This window comes from Ictidomys tridecemlineatus, chromosome 16, assembly GCF_052094955.1.
Source record: "Ictidomys tridecemlineatus isolate mIctTri1 chromosome 16, mIctTri1.hap1, whole genome shotgun sequence".
Lineage (NCBI taxonomy): Eukaryota > Metazoa > Chordata > Mammalia > Rodentia > Sciuridae > Ictidomys > Ictidomys tridecemlineatus.
The window spans coordinates 38,930,413-38,955,456 of record NC_135492.1 but is presented as its reverse complement, the minus strand read 5'-3'; the positions used below and the strand labels follow the sequence as shown (position 1 = coordinate 38,955,456).

At 42.6% G+C, this 25,044-nt stretch overlaps 1 protein-coding gene across 2 annotated transcripts in view; it reads right to left on the bottom strand.

Moving 5' to 3' along the window:
* Raf1 (Raf-1 proto-oncogene, serine/threonine kinase) overlaps positions 1–24,025 on the bottom strand; it is a 63,564-nt gene extending 39,539 nt beyond the window's left edge. The window contains exon 1 of one of the 2 annotated variants that reach the window (XM_078033446.1): positions 23,591–24,025. The gene's annotated coding sequence lies outside the window, so the exon portion shown is untranslated. Of the gene's footprint in view, positions 1–11,385; positions 11,497–23,590 lie in introns of those variants that run through there. The other variant, XM_078033447.1, reaches the window with a different exon arrangement.
* Positions 24,026–25,044: the final 1,019 nt, after the last annotated feature.

Here is a 25,044-nt window from a genome sequence, read left to right as displayed (position 1 = left end):
ATTTTCCACTACAAGACAGGAGTCTATAAGCAAATCCCCAGGGTCACACGCACCTTCAGTAAATTACCCAGGTAACAGCACTGCTCAGGGAAGCCCTCTGGAGTAAGGGCGACCCAAACATCACATTTCACTGGCTTTCATGGGTCACCTTCAACAAATCACTCTGTCCAAATGTCTGAGCTTTACTGATTGATTTAAACTAATCCATCCCATCCAAGAACTCAAGATGTGTCAATCTCATTCAGTCTGAAAGGCAATGCAACAGGGAATAAACATCAATCGATACAGAGACCACAAAATGAAGGAAATGGAAATAACAGGTGAAAATTGCCAAGGTCAGGGAAAGGAGGGAGTTTGGATCAAGATCTTTAAATGGTCTCCAATGCACTCTCTCAAATGATGTCATCAAAATTCAGGGCATGCATTTAACTCCGTCCCAGTTCTGACCCACTGCCACTGCTCCTACAGCAGCCACTCAGACAAAATCACATGAGCAGCATGGCTCTGTTCTTCAGCAAATCTCAGTTCTTCCAGATCTCTTTGCAAAACCACAGCCCCCCAAGTAGGGAGGGGACAAGACACCATCAATTTCTTGTTCAACTGCTTCCCTGGAATGAACCCGCTTGTCACTAGGATTAGGAAGGCTACCATTTCCAGGAAGTGCAATAGGAGACATAATTGAAAGGGGGCAGATGTGACAGATAAAGAAAAACAGAAAAACAGAACTTAGCATCTTTTGAGCATCTACCTTGAGCCAGGCCCTAAGCTAGGTGTTTATATGCTATCTCACTTAATCCACACAACATGAGGAAGATGTTTTTAATGACCGATAGGGATAAAACCAAAATAATCACAGAATTTGCCTCACCCGAGTTTAAATTCAAGCTCTAAAAACAAAGCTACAAATGTGATGACAAATCACTATCTTTTTGGACCTTAAGTTACTTCCTCTGAAAAATATCATATTTGATAGGGTGATTTGTAGTGAATGATTCTTCTCATGAATGATTCTAGTGCCTTCAAAATCTAGTACATATTAAAAATTTCCAACAAAGAATATGGCTTCCATCCGAGCGCACAGATACACGCCAGTAACCTCAGTGGCTGGGGAGGCTGAGGCAGGTGGATCACCAGTTCAAATCCAGCCCCAGCAAATTTAGTGAGGCCCAAAGCAACTTAGTGAGACCCCGTCTCAAAATAAAGCATCAAAAGGGCTGGAGATGTAACTTGGCGGTTAAGTGTCCCTAGGTTGGGCTGGGGATGTGGTTCAAGTGGTAGCGCGCTCGCCTGGCATGCGTGTGGCCCGGGTTCGATCCTCAGCACCACATACAAACAAAGATGTTGTGTCCACCAAGAACTAATAAATAAATAAATTCTCTCCTCTTTCTCTCTCTCTCTCAAAAAAAAAAAATTTTCCCTAGGTTTAATTCCTGGAATTAAAAAAAAAAATAAAAGGCTTCCTAGCTTTTGAAATTACCAAGCAAGCTTTTCAAAGTGACTTACAAACTACTGTAATGAACAGCCTCTGGTTATTGAGGGGATGAATGTAAGTACACCAAATTTTTCTAAAGTATCAGTTTTATTCAGACTGAGTAAGGGAAGGCAATAAGGTAACTTTGTGTGTGCATGTGCCTATGCTTGTGTGTGTGGTGGAACTGGGGCTTGAATATAGAGGCACTCTACCACGCAGCCTCATGCCCAGGCCTTTTTTATTTTGAGACAGGCTGGCCTTGGATTTAAGATTCTCCTTCCTTAGCAGCCTAAATTGCTGGGATTACAATTATCCACCACCCCTGCCCAGCCAGTAATTACTTGTATCTTAAAATATTGTTCCATCTATATAAAGTAAAATATAAAAATCGATGGTGGGATTTTGTTTGTTGGGGGGGGGGCGCGTTTAGGTGCTACAAATGAATTAAACCCAGGACCTTGTGCATGCCAAGCACAAACTTATACTCTTAACTCCAAGTACCAAAGATTTTTGAAGATAAAACATGACTATAAAGAACTTCAGACTTAAAGGGTAGGCATTTAATCTTCTCTAATAACTGGTGGTAGTATGGTGGGAAAAAAGTTTCCAAAAAGTGTAATGATGAATCAGTAACAGGAAACACATTTCTGTGTCTCCTTTGTATTCACTGTTTTCCACTCTGATTGTCCCTGCTATGTATTATCCTGGTATTTACCTCCATTAACTCTCCGGACTCCTCATCCTGTGTAGTTGATAACCTGTTTGAGGAATTTAGTTAACAAAATACGTGTAAAAGCACAAGAGGAGGGGCTGGGGCTCAGCAGTACAGCGCTCGCCTTACACATGCAAGGCCCTGGGTTTGATCCTCAGCACCACATAAAAATGAATAAATAAAATAAATTAAAAAAAAAAAAAAAAAAAAAGAGCACAAGAAGAAAAACAGCCCCAGCCCTAGCCCACTGAATACTGAAAGCTACTTCAGGTTAAAGCTATGTTCCAGAAGATTAAGGCTACCAAAAATAGGACATTAAAGTGAGCAAGGTTCTCTACACACTTGAGACCATGAAACTGCATATAGTGTTATGGTAAGTTTTTTTTTTTTTTTTTTAAAGACAAACAAATTTTTGAAACTTCATGACAAAAGTGACTCAATTTTGCTATCCTCTGTATAGTTAACCATTAAGAATACTAGGGAAGTCTGTAGTGAAAAACTAAATGATCTGAATGTGACTCTGAAATCAAGCAGACCTGCAGGTGGATGACCTTAGCAATGTGAACCTGGGCAAATGACCGCACATCCAAGCCATAATTTCAAGCCAGGGATGTAAGCTCAGTGGTACAAAGTTTGCCTATCAAACATGATGTCCTAGGTTTGCTCCCCAGTATCATACAAACCCTTAATTTCTTCATCTTTTGTAAAATGTGTCAAACTATTATTTTAAGAGAATGTAATAAAAAGTAAACGGAAACTCAAGGCCTGGTACATTGTGGGCCCTTAACATATGATAGGTATTATCACTGATAGTGTAACAACGCTTATCCCTGCAACACAGTGACCTAGACATCATCCTTGATTATTTTCCTTATGCACCACATTCAATTATCCATCATGTCCCACCAGGTCCTCCTCAAAAATCCAACCTCACAGTGCAGTTAATACATATGCCTGTGATTCTAGCGACTAGGGAGGATCACAAGTTTGAGGCCAGCCTCAGCAACTTAATGAGGCCCTAAGCAGCTTACTGAGACTGTCTCAAAATTTTAAGAGGGCTGGGCTGGAGCTGGAGCTCAGTGACAGAGCACTTGCCCAACATGTGTGAGGCACTGGGTTTGATCCTCAGCACCACATATAAATGGAATGAAGGTGTTCTGTCCATCTACAACCAAAATTTTTTGTTTTGTTTGTTTTTGTTTAAGAGGAGCTAAGGATGTAGCTCAGTGTTCAGTGCCCAATCTCCACCCCCCAAACCAACCACATGTGTAGTACTTGTATGGCTGAGACAGAAGGAGTGCAAGTTAAGGCCCAACCTGGGCAATTAAGCAAGATCCTATCTCAAAATAAGAAAAGTGGACTCTGGGTGTAGCTCAGTTGGTAAAGCACTTGCCAATAGGCGTGAAGCTTTGGGTTCCATCGGCAGTACCTTTAAAAAAAAAAAAAAAAAAACAACCACATCAATCTAATCTCAATCTGTCTAATCTAAACCACCATTATCTCTAGCCTAGAATACTACCTAGTCACTATGTCCACTCCCAGTCCCTCTCTCAATTATCTACAGAGTAGTCCTTGCGATCACACAACACAAACTTGGTCACATTATTCCTCTGCTAAAATCCTCCAGAGACTCTGCCCCCTTACACTCAAAATAGAGCTCAAATTCTTTAACTATGACAAACCCTGGCCTCCTTTCTCCTTTGCCCCTGATCTGCTACCCACATCTCTCTTCCTCACTTTATTCCTATCATCCAGCTTTGTTTTCTTTCCACCCGAGATCCTGAGGATGGACGCAGGTCCTCACGCACATTGGCCAGTGCTCCACTGTGAACTACACCCCCAGCCCTCTTTTTATTTCATTTTGAGACAGGATCTTGCTAAGTCACCAACTTCATCTAAAATTTGCCATCCTCCTACCTCAGCCTCCCAGAAATCGGGGATCATAGGCATGTGATACCATGCGGGGCCCACACGAGCCTTCTTGCTGCTGGTTCACTTGGCAAGCATGTTTCCACCCAAATGTCACCTCACCCAAGCACTGTGTTCCAGAATACCCTGCCCCGTCGCCTCTCGACTCAGCTTTATAGTTTCCATTATTTTTCACCATTTCAAATTATATTAGCGGGCTGAGGATAGAGCTCAGTTGTTAGAGCGCTTGCCTTGCATGCACAAGGCCCTGGGTTCAATCCCCAGCACCCCCCCCAAAAAAAATTACATTATGTATTTGCCTACCCAATCATTCTGATTTGCTTGTCGTACTGCCTTTAAGAGTGTCCAGCACATTATAGATCCTTAAGATGTACTTCCTGAATGAGCAACAGGCTGGCATAAAAGCATTCCTGCAAGTTTTAACAAAAATCCTGAGTGCCATGATTTATGAACTAGAAAATGTTCAAAAGCTATTCTTGGGCTGGGCATGGTGGCCCAGGCCTGTAATCCCACTTACTTGGAGGGCTGAGGCAGGGGGATTAAAAAAAAAAAAAAGCAGCAGCCACACTTGGACCTAGGATGCCAACAATTATGGGAAAACTATAAAATCAACATAGAATAACTGCTGACTGGCAATCAGCTAAGGTCAAACAGTAATTCATCAAAGCCCAGACAGACAGAAACCAGCTGATAATACTGTCCAAGACAAAATTGCATCTTAATGGGCTCTTAATTGAGATTCTAAAATCAGGCAACACCTCATTCTATAAAACAGAATGGAGTGTTCCAATCAACTGAGCAGAGGAAGTTGGTTTTATAGACACAAAAAGCTGAGAAAAGCAGAAATAGAGAACAAAAGTGTTATTGGTCGTTTCAAGTTTGCTTTCCTTATAAAGTTAACACACAGCAGACTTCCTTATCATGCTGGGCCCCTTTTGATTGATTGCTGGGAGTCTCGTGGTTTGGTTTTTTGTTTTCTGTTTTTGCAGGGCTGGGGGTTGAGCCCAGCGCCTCCCACATGCTAGGCAAGTGCTCCACCACTGGGCTACATCCCCAGGACCTTTCTTCACTTTTTATTTTGAGACAGGGTGTTGCTAAGTGGCCAAGGCTGGGCTTGAGCTGGCCATCCTCCTCAGTCGCTAAAGTTACACAGGTATGTGCCACTGTCTCCAGATGGCTAGGGCTGTTTGAACTGGCTCATTTCAGAATTCAGTTTGATTAAGTGGCACTCGGCGTGAGTCACTCCATTCTGGCTTGCTCTGGTCTGCTGTGTCCTCTTACAAAAGGCTAGTCTAAAACAATGGCTGCCTATAAATTTTATTTAACAATACCCAATTGAGGCCATTATGAAATTCTATGAGGCTGATGATATCCCCAAGTGACTTGGTGCGGTTGTTTGGCACTGTCCTGCACAGTTGTTTCATATTAGACATAAAACCAAGTACCATTTGGTTGCTCACCTGTTTCGTCACATATTCAACTTGTCCTAAACATACACTGCTGAGTTTCAAACGGCAGCGCCCCTGTCACGGAATCACAGAACGTGCAAAAGGATATTCAGGAACAAAAGGATTTTGGACACGGAGAAAAAAATACTTTAGCTTCAAGGAAATACAAAATTTCCAAACGTTTCAGAGATATGTCCCAAAACAAAAATTCTTTAAGCATAAACACGTGGTACTAGCTGTAGTTTAGACTCCGAAATGTCAATTGAAAATACTCAATATGTACAAGTTGTCAACCATGAAAGCAACCATTCAGCAAAATTAAGGAGAAAATGAATACAAACTTAAAATTCTGTCATTCTTTCTTGCAATGCTAAAATGTGGGGAAACTGATAAATTCACATTACGTCTGTAAAAGATTCCGTAATAATATAGCAGTCACTGCTTTCTACTGTCTTTAGATTTATAATGGGGCAGATATTATTGGAGACCCGGCTGCAAGCCCTAAGAACACTTCCTCATTTTAGTAAAAAGATGAAGCCAATTTCTCAATAAAAATGAAGGGGCTGGGGTGCAGTCCAATGGTAGATCACTCACCCAGCATGTTCAAAGCCCTGCGCTCAATCCCCAGCAACACAAAGACAAACAATTGACCACTGAGTGCCAATTTTTTTTTTTTTTTCTTTTTGGTGGTGCTAGAAGCAGAACTCAAGGCCTCACACGTGCTAAGCACATGCTCTAACCACCAAGTAACATGCCCAGGCCAAATGTCAATAAGTATTATAGGTCACGGCTAAATTAGTTGACTTCCATGGTTCAAAATGAATATGTCAGCCCCAACTTGAATAATTTGAAACTCTCAGAAAATCTCAACTTTCATGGTATATTCATATTTCTTAAAATTCAGGAATGCACTCTTGAGTGTTTCTATGAACAAAATGCACCAATACAATGAATTAGTTTTCTGCTAAACAAAAAGTACTGCAGAAAAAAAAATATGAAAGAAAGCCAGCTATGAAGACAGAAGGTAACAGAAACAAAAGCCCACTGACTTTCACCTCTTACACTTTCAAGAAAAAACAAGCCTAAACACTGGTAAGGCAAGACACAGGTCCAACCTATAATACAGTACCTCTGTCCTCAGGCAACAAATCAAATGGCAGGTAAGAGAGCACAGTATCTGCCTCTCAACCCATGGGCATCAGCACCGAATCTCAAACATCCTCCTGGCTCTACTGCCTCTGTCCTCTACTTCCAGAGAGCCTGTAGCCCTTTGAACAGTTCCCACAATCCTCAGGCCTCTATCTATACAAAGCACCACACGGTGAAAAAACAAGTCAGTACAGGTAGGAACAATGTTAGGTACTCAAACATGTTAAGATCAACTAAGAGGGTAGTAAATATAGGGGACAGTATGTTTGTGAAAATCTGACTTGTTTAAAATTAAAAAGCAAGCAGCCTTGCTGGGTAACACAGCGCAGGCCTGTAACCACAGCTACTCGGATGCTGAGGCAGAAGGATCTCAAGTTCAAGCCTAGGCAACTTAATGAGACCCTGTCTTAAAACAAGAAAAATAAAGAGCCGGGCGCAGTGGCTCAAGCCTGTAATCCCAGCAGTTTGGGAGGATCGCCAGTTCCAAGCCAGCCTCAGCAATAGGGGGGCACTAAGCAACTCAGTGAGACCCTGTCTCTAAAAAAAATACAAAATAGGGCTGGGGGTGTGGCTGAGTGGTTGAGTACCTCTGAGCTCAATCAATGGTACCCCCAAAATAAAAAGAGCTGGGAGGTAGCTCAGGTTTGATGAGGTAGGCCTTTGATGCACAAGGCCTTGAGTTCAATCCCCAGGACAAACGAATACATAAAATGAATAAACAGTGCTAGATTAATAAAGTTAGAAAAAACAAAAACTTTAAGAAAACTTGAGAGGGTTTTGTTGGGGTGGCAAATGCCTGTAATGCCAGCTATTCAGGAGTCTGGGGCACCAGGATTGCAAGTTTGAGGCCAGCCTGGGCTAGAGATGAAGCTCAGTGGTAGAGCACTCACCTAGCCCCAGGGGGAGTTCTACCCCCCAGTACTGAGAAGAGAAATCTGAAGACAGCAGAATTACAAAATGTGACTCATTAATTGTGAATGTTAGTCAATACAAAAGAATTCCTATATATCAAAATAACCTGAGCACTACCCTAGAGTTAGAATTCTGTTGTAATATTATCTGGCTGGAGTTTCTCCTTGGTTTGAAAGTAGGAGGAGGAAGAACTGGTAATAAGAGCTAGAAGATATATATTGACATAAAGATCTAAATACACTGGAGTCTTTAACATTTTTAAACACCATTTTCCTTAGTGATAGCTAAATTTAAGATTTATTTATGTCACTTTCTCTTAGGTAGTTTCTTTAATTTATTTATTTTTGGTTCTAGGGCTAGAATCCAGGGGTACTTACCCACCGAGCCACACTCTCGGCCCTTTTTATTTTGAGACATGGTCTCTCTAAGTTGTTTAGGGCCTCACTAAGTTGCTGATGCTGGCCTTGAACTTGGAATCATCCTGACTCTGCCTACTGAGTCTCTGGGATGACAAGGCATGCATGCTCGGCAGCAGGTTTCTTAAAACGTGAAGATTAAACAGTATATGGAAAGCACACAGTGTTAGCCTGAAATAATAAATGTTATAACTATTTTTTAATATTGATTTTTTAGTTGTAGGTGGACACAATATCTTTATTTTATTTTTACGTGGTGCTGAGGATCAAACCCAGTGTCTCACGCATGCTAGGCAAGTGCTCTACCACTGAGCCACAACCCCAGGCCCACAACTTTTTTTTTTTTTTATACAGGCAATGATGTTTCCATTAACTAGAAATTATATTCTGTTGGTTACAATAATCAGCTACTTTCTAAACAGCTCTTAAACTTCTGGCCTGGGATTTTCCAGTTTGTTGCCTAAAGCTCTTAAACACCGTTACTGTATTTGGAATAGTAAGTCCCAGGTTCCAAAGTACAGGTCAACTGTACTCTGACATTACTTACAGGAGTCTGTATTTCCCCATATTGACTATACACTGTCTTATTTGTTTGCTTTTTGGAAATTATTTCCATCCAAATCCTTTTTTGTTTTTGTGTTTTCCAATATAAAAGACTGAACACAGGGCCTAATGTACTGGGTTCAATCCTCAGCCCTTTAAATTTTTTGAGACTCAGGCTTGTAACTTAAGTTGCCTAGGTTGACCCAGAACTTGTGATCCCCCTGCCTAGTTTCAGGAATAGCTGATATTACTGGCATGTGTCACCATGCCTGGCTTCCAGATTCTTCAAAGATCCTCTGGGACAATATTAAATGCTTTTCCCATTAGTCTATAACTTGGAACCTGTGAATAACAACCACACTCTCTAAATCACCTACAATTAACCAATGCAACTTTTTTTTTTTTTAAAGAGAGAAGGAGAGAGAGAGAGAGAGAGAGAGAGCATTTTAATATTTTATTTCTTAGTTTTTCGGCAGACACAACATCTTTATTTGTATGTGGTGCTGAGGATCGAACCCGGGCCACGCGCATATCAGGCGAGCCCACTACCTCTTGAGCCACATCCCCAGCCCCCAATGCAACTTTTTGAAAACATCTCCCTCTCCGAGTTTATCATTTCCTCAAAAAATCTTATTTCCAAGGAAAGAAAAAGATTTAATATGAAAAGAAAATAATACAGGAGAAAATAAACCAAATGCTATGAACAACTTATAGCTATGTAATACTTAAGAGAAACACAAAATATCCTATTTTAAGGGCTTGGGGTGTGGCTCAATGTGGTAAAGTGCTTGCCTCGTATGTGTGAGGCACTGGGTTCAATTCTCAGCAACACATTGTAAATAAATTAAATAAATAAAGGTCCATCATCAACTAAAAAAAATTTCATGTTTAAAAAAATATATCCTATTTTACTGTTCCTCAAAGTAAATGCAGGTAAAAGCAAAAGTAGCTCTATCCAATCTAAGTAATAAACACATTTTATTCAGAGTAGGCATTTGTTTTAATCAGTAACTAATTGAAATAAAATATTTGCAGTATCAAAAGATTGGAAAATAGATTGAGAGTTCAGGAAAATGGTGGCAATGAAATATGAAATTATACATTAAACAACTCTAATAGCCATTCAAATCAGAACACTGTTCTAAAGACATATCTACTCAGTGTTGATTACCTAATTATTCAAGGAACCTTTAAGATTCCAAAAGTTAGCAGGGCGTGGTGTCACATGCCTATAATGCCAGTAGCTCCAAGGTTGAAGCAGGAGAATCCCAAGTTTGAGGCCAGCCTGGGCAACTCAGCAAGACCCTATCTCAAAATTAAGAGAAGGGATTGGGGATGTAGCTTAGTAGTAGGGTGTCCCTGGATTCTATCCCCATTAAAAAAAAAAAAAAAATCCAAAAGCCAGGCATAGCCTGTAATTCCAGCTACTCCAGTGACTAAGGAGGTAGGAGGATAAGTTCAAGGTCAGCCTGGGCAATTTACAAGACCCTATCTCAAAAAAAAAAAGGACTAGAAAAGTAGCTCAGTGACAGAGCACTTGCCTAGCACTTGCAGGGCCCTGGATTCCGTGCCAGTCTGGAGAGGGAGGGAGGGAACATCTGGGGGATACACAGCAGAAACTTACATGAACTGTATGTTAATGTCCTTACAACGTGACTTCACCAAATTCATTCCTCTTTTATACGCATTCCTTTCTTTGATTCAGCCTTGTTTCATTTGACAGATTGCTCAGTTTCAAGACTATCTCAAGCTTACTTTAGGGAACGAGTGTTTTCTGTGTTTCGGGTTTTTTAAAAATTCGCCTGGCTATACAAACAATACCAGGGGGGAAAAAATCACCCTCATACATAAAGTTTCTGCTGAACAAACAAACATGCTCAAATATTCATCTCCTCCACGCTAAGAAACAATATGTCTAGTCTGCAAAAGCCTTATGCTAGTTTCCCAACCCGTCCAAAAGGGCACTCTCATGCACTTCAAGGTGGTGTGTGTGTCAATGCCTCGAGTTTCCTCACTCCTCTTTCTCAATTTCTGACCATAAACTGGTAACTTCATCAGATGACTGACTAGCAAACACTCACATGAAGAGCTGCCCCACTCTACTCTTCTAAAAGCAAGTCACCAGGAGCCACCCAAATTTAGAGAACAGATTCTAGTGTTTGGGGTTTTGTTTTTTTGGGCTGGGGACTGAACCCCAAGACTTTGTGCAGGGTAGGCAAGCACCTGGCCAGTGTGCTACATCCCTGTCCCAGATTCTAGTGTGGTAAAATTATAATTAACTTAAAAATGCAAGTTAAAAATGAGCTAATTCAAAAACAATTATGCAAAAACAATCAGTTCCATAGTGAAAGATGTCTGGAGCCAATTTCATTTTTAACTCTCACCACAAAATGAGTTTTTCATTACTTTCATTTTAAATCTCTTGGAATTGTTTGTAACTCAAGTTTTTCTTTTTATCTCTAAATCAGTCATTGTTTCTTCATTTAGGCAACAACTGCTCATTTTAAAATGAATCATCCATTTACAAAGTACAACGTTAACACAAGTACCAAAATATACAACAGACAAATAAATATGATTTAGAGATGATTTTTCTGGTGGCCAGGAAACAATAGGATTAAAAAATAGCTATATACGAAAGGGAGGAGGGGAAGCAAAAATCACCCAGTTATTAAATCTCACTCAATTAACTGCCAAGAAATATTAATTTAATCTTGCATCATTAATTCCTTTTCCACATAGAAGGCATGAATTTTAGTGGCAAAACGTGCACATTCAAGAAGTAGTTTTAAGCCAGGCACTTACCCCTGCACGCCTGTAATCCCAGCAGTTTGGGAGACTGAGGCAGGAGGATCCTCAGTTCTAAGCCAGCCTCAGCAACAGCCAGACGCTAATCAACTCAGTGAGACCCTGTCTCTAAATAAAACACAAAATAGGGCTGGGGATGGGGCTCAGTGGTCAAGTGCCCCCGAGTTCAATCCCCAGTACCACCATCATCACCCCACCAAAAAAAAAAAAAAAAAGTGGTACTCCCCACAAAAAAAAAAAATGGTGTTATATTAAAAAAAAAAAAAAAAAAAAAGAAAGATGGTTCCTCCCATCTCAAGTCTCCTAAATAGCTGGGATCGCAGGCATAAGCCACAGGGCCTGGGTTTCTCTTATTGTAAATCTTCATACTCAGTGTTTAATATTTTTAGTTGTTACTAGACCTTTATTTTATTATTTGTATGTGGTGCTGAGAATTGAACCCAGTGCTCTACCGCTGAGCCCCAACCCCAGGCCCCATACTCAATGTCTTTATGAGCATTATTAATACCAAATTTCCTCCCCTCTACAACCTTTTTTCATTGTGCCAGGGTTTGAACCAGAGGCACTTCCCAGGCACTTCAGTGACCACATCCCAGCCCTTTTTAATTTGTCATTGTGAGACAGTCTCAAAGTTGCTTAAGCCTTCCTTGGTACTTTTCTGTTGCACTTAACAGATAAATTAGCAGGAGTTTTTTGTTTTGTTTTGTTTTAACCTCTTCCCTGCTTTCCCTTTTGCAAGAATTTATATCTCCCAGTACAACTTTTAAAAAGGTACATTGATTGATTACAGAATACACATTCATAGAAGGGGAAAATCTGAAAAATTTTTTTTTAAAAATTAAATTCTAAAAATAGTATATAAAAATTTTAACCCACAGATGTTTATTTTAGTAGATGCCAACATCTTGCAGCAGCTTTTAAACTATATGGACATGTGTATCCGGTCTTTTCTAAGCACAGATATATATGTACGTATATTTTTATTTATAAAAATGGGATATTACAAATATCTTAGTGCACTGCTTTTTTCAGTTAATCTCTCTTATCATCTACTATCAGTTGAAATCATTCCTCACTGGTTAACCAAATACATTTTTTTCATTTTTGAGCAGTACTAGGGATTGAACCAGGGGCTTCATACATAATAGATAAGTGCTCTATCACTGAGCTACCTTTAAACTTTTTTTTTTCTATTTTAGTACTGGGGATTAACTCGGGGGTGCTCACCCACTGAGTCCCAGTCCTTTATCTTAAGGGCCTCATTAATTTGCTTAAGACCTAAGCTGCTGAAGCTGGCCTTGAACTTGTGATTCTCCTGCATGCGCCACCCCAACCAGCCTGAATACATTTTAGATTAAAAGTGTATGAGGGGCTGGAACTGTGGCTCAGGACAGCGCTTGCCAAGCATGTGTGAGGCCCTGGGTTCGATTCTCAGTGCCACATAAAAGTAAATAAAATAAAGATCCATTGACAACTAAAAAAAATTTTTTTAAAAGAAAGCGTCTGACTCAGGTTTTGTTTTTTCACTTTCTCCCCTTTTTAAAAATGGAATGTGTTGGGTGTGTCTGATTCTGTTCAGATGACTGCAGAACCTGGAAACGCTATTGCTGCTGCAGAACATACTGCTATTATTAATCCATACATACATACACACACACACACACACACACACACACACACACAAAGATAATTTGAATTTTTGGAAACTTTAGCTGTGCTGCCAACTTTGGGAAAAGTATCCCAGTTTACTGTGTTGAGTTGGCATTGTACAGAAACAGCCACATTGGTCTAGAAACGTTAAACTTAATTTTTTTCCATTTGTACAGGGGTAACGCACTGTATTAAATATATAAGGTCTTATCTATGTGGGTTTGATTACAGAAACTAAAAGTATTCTCCACATAATAAAAAAAAATTAAAAGAAAGTGTCTGAGCATATAAAGGTTACCTAGAACAACTGCATTTACCAGCTTACAGGTAAACTTTACTCTTCAGAAAAAAAGAGGAGCCATTAATTGTGTATCAAATTTATCTGTTTGAAGAGTATTATATACAAATGCGTTTGTAAGGGAGGGGAAAATCTATCTGGTTGAAAGATAGCCAATTTCTATGGTTCTGGTTTACCCATTAGCTCTACTTAGCAAGAAGAAGAAAAAAAGCAGCCGAGGGCTACTTCACACTTTTTTTTTTTTAATATTTATTTAGTTGTAGATGAACATACATATCTTTATTTATTTTTATGTGGTGCTGAGGATCGAACCGAGTGCATCACACTTTTGAGGCAAGCACTTTACCACTGAGCTACAGCCCCAGCCCGCTACTTCACACTTGTTAGAATTATTGTTATTTTAAAAATAAACAAAAAAAAAAAGGGAAATACCAAGAGTTGGCCAAGATGTGAAGATACTGGAACCCTTGCACTTTGCTAGTAGGAAACGTAAAATGACAGAGTCACTGTGCAAAACAGTGTGGCAGTTCCTCAAAAACTTAAACACAGGCTGAGCACAGTGACACACTGCCCATCATCCCAGCAACTCTAGAGGCAAAGGCAGAAGGGTCACAAGTTGGAGGCCAACCTGAGCAACCAGTGAGACCCTGTTGCAAAATTTTTAAAAAAAATGGACTAAGGATGCAGTTCTGTGGTAAAGTACCCCTAAGATTGATCCCCAGTATCTAGAAGAAAAAAGAAAAGTTAAACACAAAGTTAAAGTTTAAGACCCATTAGTAACACTCCTCCATATATACCTGAAAGAACGGAAAGCAGGATCTCAAACAGATGCTCCTACACCGATGCTCACAGCAGCACTATTCAAAACAGCCAAAAGGCAGAAACAATCCAAGTGTCTACCAATAGATTAATGAATAAACAAAATATGACATACCCATACAATTAAATATTATTCAGCTCTAAAGACTGAAGTACTGATACAAGCTGCCAGTGGATGTACCTTGAAAACATGTTGGGTGAAATCAGCCAGACACCAAAGGATAGATATTATATGGTCCCCTTTAGAAAAAGAATTGGGAACAGGAAAATTCAGAGAGAAAGTAAAATTGAGTTGCCAAGGGCTGAGGGCAGGGGATTATTATTTAATGGGTAGTTTCTGTTTAGGGTGATGAAAAAGCTCTGAAAATGGATAGTGGTGATGATTACAAGACACTGCAAATGTAGCCAGGTGTGGTGACGCAATGATGTCATTTCAGCTACTGCAGAGACTGAGATAGGAGGATCACAAGTTGGAGATCAGCCTCAGCAAATCAGCAAGACCCTGCCAATTTGAAGGGCTGAAGATGTAGTTTAGCAGTCAACTGCCCCTGGGTTCAGCCCCAGTACAAAAAAAACAAAGACCACTGTCAATGAATTGCTCGCCAAAATGGTTTAAATGGCAAATTTTATGTTATATTTTAACACACATTTCCACACACAGCTTAAGGGACCATCTTGCAATGTCAGACAGCTAATTAAAACTAGCCAGAAAGGTTACTATGTCTACTCTCACAATCATACTCTAATCCCAGTCCAAACTAAGGTCAAGGCAGGCAGGAGAGTATCAGTTATCTCTTCATTGCCTCTGGTTAAAATTTTGTTGAAGTCTAAAAACCAAGGCTGCAGAAGCCAGCATGGTAAGAGCTACTAAAGCTGCCAAATGTCCTCAAGGAACCAACAGGAAGAACAGAACACGACAGATAGTGCCCAACAGAGAGAGGAGCGTCAGCAAGCTGGTACCAATCACAGTTCCTAAACTACAAAATTCTGAGAAAATGTTTGTTTAGGGGGATACTGAGGATTAAACCCAGGGACACTTTACCCCTGAGCTACACCCCCCCACCCTTCTTAAACTTTTGAGACTAGGTCTCACCAAGTTGCTGAGGCTGGCCTGGAACTTACAAGATTCTCCTGCCTCAGCCTCCCAGTCACTGGAAATACTGGCTTATGCCACCACACCCATGGGTTTTGTTTTTGTTTTTGTTTTTTTTGGTACTGGAGATTGAACTCAAGGGTGCTCCATCACTAAGGTACACCCTTAGTCCTATTTATTTTATTTATATTAGAGATTGAACACTAGGGGCGCTTAACCACTGAGTCACCTCCCCAGCCCTTATATTTTATTTAGAAACAGGGTCTCCCTAAGTTTCTGAGGCTGGCTTTGACCTTGAAATCCTCCTGTCTCAGCTTCCAAACCGCTGGGATTACAGGCACTCCAGCGCCCAATTTATATTTCATTTTGAGACAGAGTCTAAGTTGCTGAGGGTCTCAATAAATTGCCCAGGTTAGCCCTGAACTTGCAACCCTCCTGCCTCGGGTCTCCCAAATTGCAGGGATCACACACTCATGTCACAGCACCCAGCAAACAGATCAAGTATGCACTCTTTGTATTGTGGGAGTGTGGGGAGTGGGAGAGGGCAGTGCGCAGGTGTGGTGGTGGCACGGGCAAGACACAAATCCACAGGTCATCAACCTCTGAACCTCTACTCCTTCAACTAATGTTGTATAAGTAAAATGAGGTTTTAAGAACCAGAGAGGGCTGGGGATGTGGCTCAAGAGGTGGCGCACTTGCCTGGCATGCGCAGGGTGCAGGGTTCGATCCTCAACACCACATAGAAATAAAAAAGAAAAATAAAGATATTGTATCCACCTAAAAAAAAAACTAAAAAATAAAAAATAAAAGAACCAGAGATATATAAAGAAGAGTAAAATATGCCCCACCTTTAAGGAGGCTAAGCCTAGTCAGATTAAGACAAAATTCAACACAATAAACATTATTTAGCAGCTTATATCCAATAAATTCCACTGCAACTGGGGTCCAGGCACTGTGTTAACCCGAGTATTGCACAGTGATTAAAACTCAAGTCGTCTAAGAGGAAAAAGATAGCTGGGCACGGTGCACACCTGTAATCCCAGCAGCTCCAGCAGTTGAGACGGGAGGATTGTGAGTTCAAAGCCAGCCTCAGCCACCATGAGATTTTAAGCAACTCAGTGAGACCCTGTCTCTAAATATAAAGTACAAAATAGGACTGGGGATATGGCTCAGTGGTCCAGTGTCCCCGAGTTCAGTCCAGCTACCAAAAAAAAAAAAAAAAGAGGAAGAAAATGTAAAGAAGTTAATAGGTCTCACAATAAATTCAAGTCTACAAGTGCAGGGTACTAAAAAGCATTTGCACAAAATTATTTAAGGTTAAATAAGAGGACTTGTAAAACTCAGTATGAAGTGTTGGAAGTTAAGACTCAGCACTTACACTAAGAACAGGGGCCTGGTCTCTGCCTCTCGAGTGGAAATTTTCCCACAAAATATTAATAAACAAACATCTAGTGAAAAGCATTAATTTGAATTTATAATCTAATGGGATGATAAGTTCACAAACAACTATATGATAAAGGCCATAAGAAAATCAAATGCAAAAGAAAAACAAATGCAAGGGTTTTCAGGAGAAGTACAGAAAATGACAAGAGAGTGGAAAGGAGAGCAAAAGACCAGGAAATGATTTTTAGATGGGGTTTGAAATGGCTTTTAAAAGAGGAACAGATAAAAGTGAGGAAATCTGTAAGGCTCTCTCCATTAGATAAGGTCCTTGAAGGCAGGAACTTGCCTTATTCCACCTGCACCAAGCACAGTAGCCTGCACGTACCAAGTTCTTTAAAAAATAGCTTTTGAAGTAGGCACAGCATCGCACGCCTACAATTCTAGCAACTTGGGAGGCTGAGGCAGGAGGAATTCAAGTTCCAGGCCAGCCTCAGGAATTTAGTGAGGCCCTAGATAATTTAGAAAGACCCTCTCTCAAAAATTAAAAAAGAAAAAGAGCTGGGGATGTGGTTCGGTGGTAAAGTATCCCCGAGTTCAATCCCCAGTACTAAAAAATTTAAAAATAGCTTTTGAGCAAGCTTGGGTTGCACTTGCCTGAAATCCCAGCATTTCAGAAGACTGATGCAGGAGGATTTCAAGTTTGATGCCAGCCTCAGCAATTCAGCAAGGTGAGAGACTCTGTCTCAAGATAAAGAGAGTATAGTATAGCTCAGTGGTAAAGGGTCCCACGGTCCAATCCCCTATCTCCACCAAAAAAAAGATAAAAACCCCAAGCTTTTGAATTTCCCAAAACATAGTAAATGAGGAAGTCATGTAAGCAAGACACCCAGGCAAGAAATGTATACTTGGTCCTGGCAGGCAATAAAGACTTGAAGATTTCAGAAAGAAAGTAAGGTGAGCACACCTATACTTATTTTTCTTGGGTCATCAGAAACAGAATGCAGAGGAACCCCATAATGTATTTCTCTTCATCAAAGAAAGCTGAGCAGCTGCAAAACAAAAAAGGCAGAATTACTTTGCACAATGTAATTTTCTGTGCGCTTTGAAATTTGTGGCATGTTCCAAAAAACAATAAAATTTAATTTGTAAGAATCTGCACTATTTTAGAGAATGGGAATGGGTACTAGGGATTGAACCCGGGGCACTTTATACCACATTCCCCCTCCTTTCAAGACAGGGTCTCCCTAAATTGCTGAGGCTGGCCTTGAACTTGGTATCCTCTGCCTTAGCCTCCTGAGTCACTGAGATTACAGGCCAGCACCACCCCACCCAGCAAGAGTCTGACAGTAATTTGGAGAGGGCTCTGGTAAGGGAAGAAATAGAGTTTAGATCAAAGGTCTAACAATCCAGGCAAATAGTAATAAAGGTGTGAACTAATCTGGAGGCAGGTGTATCCCTGAAAGCAGCTCAAAAACACATCTGTCAATGCAATCTGACAAGTGACTGAATGGCTGGTGTTAGGGACCCATGCAATAAACAGAATTAATTCATTTTACTTTTTTTTTTAATTTTTTAGTTGTATATGGACACAATAACTATTTTTTTTTAGATGTGGTGTAGGGATCAAACCCAGTGCCTCACACACACTCAGCAAGCGCTCTACCACTGAGCCACAACCCCAGCCCAATTCATTTAACTTTTTAATAAATATGTTTTTCTATTATAAAAGCAATCAATGTAAGAGCCGGGCGAGGTGGCACATGCCTGTAATCCCAGCAACTCCTGAGGCTGAGGCATGAGGATCACAAATTCAGGGCCAATCTAAGCAACTAACAGCAAGACCAGTCCTCAAAATAAAGGAGTATTTAAAAAGAGATAAGAATATAGCTCAGTGCACAGGCCCTGGGTTCAATTCCCAGTACTGCCCACCCCCACCCCTGGCAATGTATTCAGAGAATCTGGGAAGTACAGAATATATTAAGAGGAAAATTATCCTTATGTCTATCACTTAACAACCACTGGTAACATCTACATGTATTTCTATGTGTATGTTTTGGTTTGTTTTTAACTGAAGATGTAATTTACATTCTTTACAACTCATTTAAGGCATATATTTCAGTGACTTTTATTATATTCAGAGTTGTGCACCCATCTCCATAATCAATTTAGAATAATTTCATCACCCAAAAAGAAAAAAACCTCCTATTACAGTGAGTCACTGCCTAGTCCCACTTCCCCTAACCCCTAATTTTTATCTCTACAGATTTTATTCTGAACATGTCACAGAAATAAAATCATATAACATGAGGTCTTTTGTGTCTGGCTTCTTTCACTTAGCATGTTTTAAAAGTCCATACACATTGTATATATGTATCAGTACATCACTTATTACTGAATAATATTTCACTTTATTGTTTTGACTTTTTTAAATCCAATTGTAATCATTCCAGATACATAATGTGCATTCAGCATTTTTTCATGTCATAAATGCTTCATATAAAATGTTAAGGGAAAGGATAGTGTCCCATATCAGGTGGCTATACTTTAGTCATTTCTTTTTTGGAGGTGTGAATGATTTCCAGTCTTTTCTATTGCTAATCAACTTTCTTAAATGCGGTGGGTGCTCTTTTTTTAGTGATCCATTTGGAGCCAGGAAAATGTGTCTCCCAGAAACTTTTAAGCTTCCTAATTAGATATGCCATGGAGATCAATAGTTGTATTCTTCCAGGAAAAAACTAGGATTTCATCTATCTCAAATTTAGGCAAAACCTCAAATTTAAATAGTCTCCAAACTATGCAGACGAAGAATGAACACTCATAAATACAAATTAACCATCAACTACCCTTACTCTTCCATCAGAAATCTAACTGGGAATGAAGGAAAACACTGTCTAAATATAATGCCTAGTTACGGAGGTTAAAAAAAAAAAGAGCTGGGCGCAGTGTCTCCCCCCCCCCCATAATCCCAGCAGCTCTGGAGGCTGAGGCAGGAGGATCATGAGTTCAAAGCCAGCCTCAGCAAAAATGAGGCACTAAGCAACTCAGTGAGACCCTGTCTCTAAACAAAACACAAAATAGGACTGGGGGGGAAAAAAAAAAGAATGTTTACTTTCACAGACAGCAGGCTGGTAAAAAATAGAACATCTTGATTAAAACAGTAAGGACGTATTTATTTCTACTACTGGATGATAGCAAATTAAATCCAATATGTAGAAGAAAGAGGAGGAGATACCACTGCATAGACCACAAGGTTTTCTTAAAATATTATCAGGGCTTGCTCTTTCCCATTCAGTAACCAAAAATGTAAACAATTTCTAAATCACAAAGAGTTTTTACATTCTAAAGTAGTTTTAGAATTGTTAATCCCCACCCAGTAAAATCCTTTAGAATCTAGTCTAAAAATAAAACTATGTGTCAAGTGTTCCTAAAAAAAAAAAAAAAAAAAAAAAATACTATGTACACTGATTGGAATGTGATGCCAATTAACACACTTCATGAGTAATTTGCCAAAGAAACTTAGCTAGCCTCAGCCAAAACCAATAACAAAGAAACAACACCCACTTGACATTTTCCTTGGTTAAATGGAGATTCTAGGAGTAATTTTAGAAGGCAAACAGATCTGAAGTTAACTACTAAAATCACTGAGAGCTACAAGTAATTTGGGAATAAAAGGAGAAAGAGAATGACTCAAACACTGTAAAATTAAAGGTGAAAACTTTAATATGTAATTAAGCAGTTTTTAACTCACAACTTTGCAGGCAACAACAAAACCCCCTGCCAGGAGGATGACAGATAAAATAGGACAACCCTATGCCATAAGTATCAACTAAACGATGATCCTCATATCTAGTGTTATATTTTGAACCAAGTTAGATGAGCAATCAGGAAATTTGCCCCTCTATGCACATGCCAAAAATAAGAGACCTAAACAATATTTTAAAAGAACCCGGTGTTCCTGATTTTCCAATTAATTTGGTCAAGGTGAGCAATTTTCCAACCACAGTCATGAGTTTTCGAAAAAATGACTTCCAGGATCTGCACAACTTAGAAAACAAAACACAACAACTTTGCAAGTCGAATCTTGAGTTTGTGGTTTCATAAACCCCCTCAACTGTCACATTAGTTCACTGCCTTTCGAAGGCAATATTTAAGATTCTCTCCTGCAAGTCAACATTAAGGCCTGCTGTTACGTTAACAAGCGCCTCCCAAGACCCGGATTATTAGGTATGGCCTATTATGTTCCTAACATGCAAACAAAAGTGCTGGCTCATGTAACATTTCTCTATTTTTAGGCAGTGGGTTACTAACAAACGTTCATCTGAGATTTAAATACAGAGGAATCACAATTTGCTAACAGAATTCTTGAAATAGGAATTTGAAGTTATTAGACTTCCCATGTCAAAAATAAATCTAGTGCTCCTACAAAAGTCAAATTTAACTTTCAAAAAGTTATGTTGTTTAATCTTCATAGTCAACAATCATCATACTTCAAGCTAAAAGCAACTTGTGGCAGAGCAACTGTAATATAATACTGGATGTTTAAACACTCTTCAGTTTTCACTTTTTGTCGCTAATGACCAGCTTAATGCTTCTTTTTCCTACTAAACCAAATCCCTTAAAGTATGTTCAAATGTATTTCACTCAAGCCTTCCACTTCAAAGGCACAAGTTTTTTTCAACTACTGACTACAACAAAAACTAAGCAATTCTGCTACAACCTATCATCGCAAACACCACATACCTAAAAGATAAGCTTTTAGAACAAAACAGTAACAGGTTTATTTTTCCAAGTATCCAGTGTTCAACTGGGTCAAATGTTTCTGTTGGAATTTAAACAGCTTATCCCTTGAAATGATAAGGGTAAAAACAAATGGAAAGAATCTTAACGTTCTTCAGTGAACCCAAAAGACATTTAGGAATTGCCAGCTGAAGTCTTTTAACTCCATAATAATTATTTTAGCATGAGCATTAATCACAATAGCTGTTTAAGAAAGATAAAGACTTGTTAATAGAGCTAAAGACTTTATAACAGACCTGAAAACCAAAGAATCAATCCAAACAAACAGTCTACAATACAAAATACATTATTTAAAAAAATACCAGAGGTTAGGGTTGTGGCTCAGCGGTAGAGTCTTACTTAGCATACATAAGGCACTGATTTCCATCCTCAGCACCACATAAAGATAAATAAATAAAGGCATTGTGTCCATCTACCACTAATTTAAAAAATAAAATAACTTGCCTCCTACACTTTTTCAGATGTAGGTTTTACATAATCTGCCAATTTCTTATGGATGAGGAACAGTTTATACTGTCAACAGTCATTCAAAGTTCAGAATCAGCAGAGGGTACCACGTTTATAAAACTCATAAAATTATACCTGGCTCAGAAACATGTTAAGAATCTTTCGCGAGAATCTCTAGAAATGGGAATTTCAGTCCACTCTCCATTTTATCAGCACAATTTCAGTCCACTCTCCATTTTATCAGCACAAAACCCATAATGTTCTCGACCCGGTTTAACAAAGTAAATCATTTCAACAGCTATCAGCTTTAACATCACGGGGGCGGTAGGGGGGTAGCTATCAGCTGAGTCAAGAATTGGCAACACCGGGCTGGGGTGGAAGCTCATTGGTACAAAGCCTAGCATGCCAGAGGCCCAAGGTGAGAGGCCCTGCACCCCAGCGCCCGTCCCCCCGCCAAAAAAATAAGAACATACCTTTGGGACAAACATGAAGTCAATCAACCAGGTCACCACTATGTACAACAGCGACCATCACACTCAACTTTGAGACCCTCACGCCTCGCCATTTCCTTCTGGCACCCCAGATTACCAGCCGCCGCCCCCCAACTCATCCCCAACTCCTGCAAGCTCTGCATCGGTGGCAGCTGCGCCTTCAGCTTGCGCGGCGCCCCCTCGGCCTCACCTGGGCAGCACCAGCGCGTCCTTGCAAACTCCGCACAAAACCCCCCGGCGCCAGAGCCGCCTCCGCCGTCCGATTTTTCAACTCCCCCAAGCAACACTGGCTGCTCCGAGTTCCCAGGACACTCGGTCCACGGAGCCTTATCGCGCCGCATTGTTTCCACGCCCTGGGAGCGCAGGGAGGGCCCCGCGGACAGCCCAGCTCAACCGACTTGCGCGGCGATCCCCCCGCACTTCCACCCAGTGACCCCCTAGCGCCCCGACACGGCTCATCACGAGGTCCCCCCATTCCTCCCACCCGAGGAGCGGCCCCAGAGGCGCACCCAGGCCCTGGACCGAGAACAATGAATGAACGCGGCCGCCCCGCCTCGCCCGGTGCCCAGACTCCCCGGGTCCGAGCGGCGACGCGCTCTGCAGAGCCCCGGGGCGGCTCTCGCGGCCCACCAAGGGCAGCCCGGGCGCTCCGAGCCGGGGGGCACCCCGGGGCCAGGCCCCCGGTGGAAGCGGCCCGAACCTCTCATTAGCAAAACCCGCGGAGTCCAGAAGCCCAGGGCGCGGCGCGGATGCCTTTGTGGCGGGGCACTGACCCATTTCGTCCTCCCTTCCCCGACTCCTCGCGTCCGCCCCCGAAAAGGTGTCACTCGGGTCGGGAACCCAGGGAGGAGACGCCAGCCGAGGTCCCCCCCACGCCCGCTCCCTGAGCCCCTCCGAGTGACAACAAAGATACGGGGCAGCTCCGGGCGGAGTCTCCCGCTGCCAAAACAGGAGGAATGCGCACTGGGCACCGGGGCGGCGCTGGCACGTCTCCGCCAGCCCCAGGAAACCTGAGGAGGGACGTGGGGACGAGGCTCGCCAGCCATGATACCCGGCCCCGGGGCCCCCGCCCGCCCGCCCAGCGCCACCCGGGGTGACAGCGGCCTGGCCCGGGCCCTCCGCCCGGCAGCCGCGGGGGGCCGCTCCGTCAGCGCCGCTCCAGGCCCGTCCCCCGGGCCCGCCGCCGGCCTCCCGCCGCACCCACCACCCAGCCTCGGAGCCCACCTGAGGGAGCCAGGCCGCCCCGGCGACCTGCCGTCCGGCGGCGGCGGCGGCGGCGGCGGCGTCTGGTCCGCTCCTCCTCCTCCCCGCGGCGGCTGAGGGAACGGGAGGCAGTCACATTCGACGCGTCCCCAGCCCAGGGGACGGGGCCCCGGGAAGACCCCGCATCGTCCCACTTGCGCTCCGCGGCCTCAGGGCACACGCCCCAAAGCCCCGTCAGCTGGCCTTTTTGGAGGCCCAAAAGAGAGCGACCGAGAAGCCTTCCCGCCTCACGCTCGTTCTTCTCTGACTCCCGCCATCTAAGATGGCGGCCCGAACGCCCGCGATGAAGAGACTCTCGGGCGGCCCCGGCAAGCGAGCCGTCTGCTCGGTGCTCTTCTCCCCGACCTGCGGCGCCCACCGGCTCTCCGCTTCTGCGCGAGCTCTCCCCGGCGGGCCGTCGACTTCACTCTTGGCTCGGGGATCCACCCGTCGGGCCTGAACTCGGGCCCCGCCCCCGGGGCGTGGCCTCGCGGCCGCCATTTCGAAACTAAGGAGGCCGAGAGGCGGTGCGAGGGACTCCCTCTCGGGAGAAGCGATCGGTATTCGCGAAGAGCAGGTGGAAGGGGCCTGAGGCCTAGAGGGGGGGGGAGAGGACGGCCCGTCGGCCAGCATCGCCAGGCCTTCGGGTGGGTGGCCACACCTGCCCTGGATACAGCACAGTGTCCAGCTTTGGCGCGTCCTCTCCGGACGGATCGCGGCTCCGCCACGGGCGGGCTGTGTGGGAAAGTTGCCTCACCTGCCAATCAAGGAGTGGACCCCACCCCCCCCGCATCAGATGGGGAAAAAGAATTAAAAAGTGATCGTCCCGTGTGGCCTCAGGGACCGTGGAGCCTGCGTGGGCCGGAATGGACACCCGGGGGGGCAATTTGGCATCCTCGGTGCCCATTGTGGGAGCCGGTACCCTCCCTGCCCGCGGCTCCGCGCTGGAGAAATAGGTCCGCACATGCGCAGAAAGGCCTGTCCCAGGTGTCGAGCACCAGGTGCTTTTCGTCTGAGAAACACGGGGGCCATGCGAATCCACGGGAATCTCGAGATGTGGGGGCCCTGTCTCAGAATTTGTAGTCAACGAGTAAGGGCTGGGCACGTAGCTCAGTGAAAGAGCGCCTACCTGGCATGCACAAGGCTCCCGGTTCAATCCCCCGGGGCTGCAAAAATAAAATTTTTAAAAAATAAATAAAAGATTTGTGTAATGCCTATCCTGTATGTCAGGCCCTGTGTGTTAGCGCTGTCCCTGTGACCGTGAACACGTCAAGGCTTTAAAAGTCTAGCAGTGGAGATGAGCAGCAGACCAAGCCCCAGAGCGCCATATGACTGTCAATCAAGACTGTGCTAAATCACTGAAGAGGGTGACGACAGAATTATTGGGCAAAGGGTGTTGCCTTTTAGATATCAGGAGTCCAGGAAGGACCCCCCCC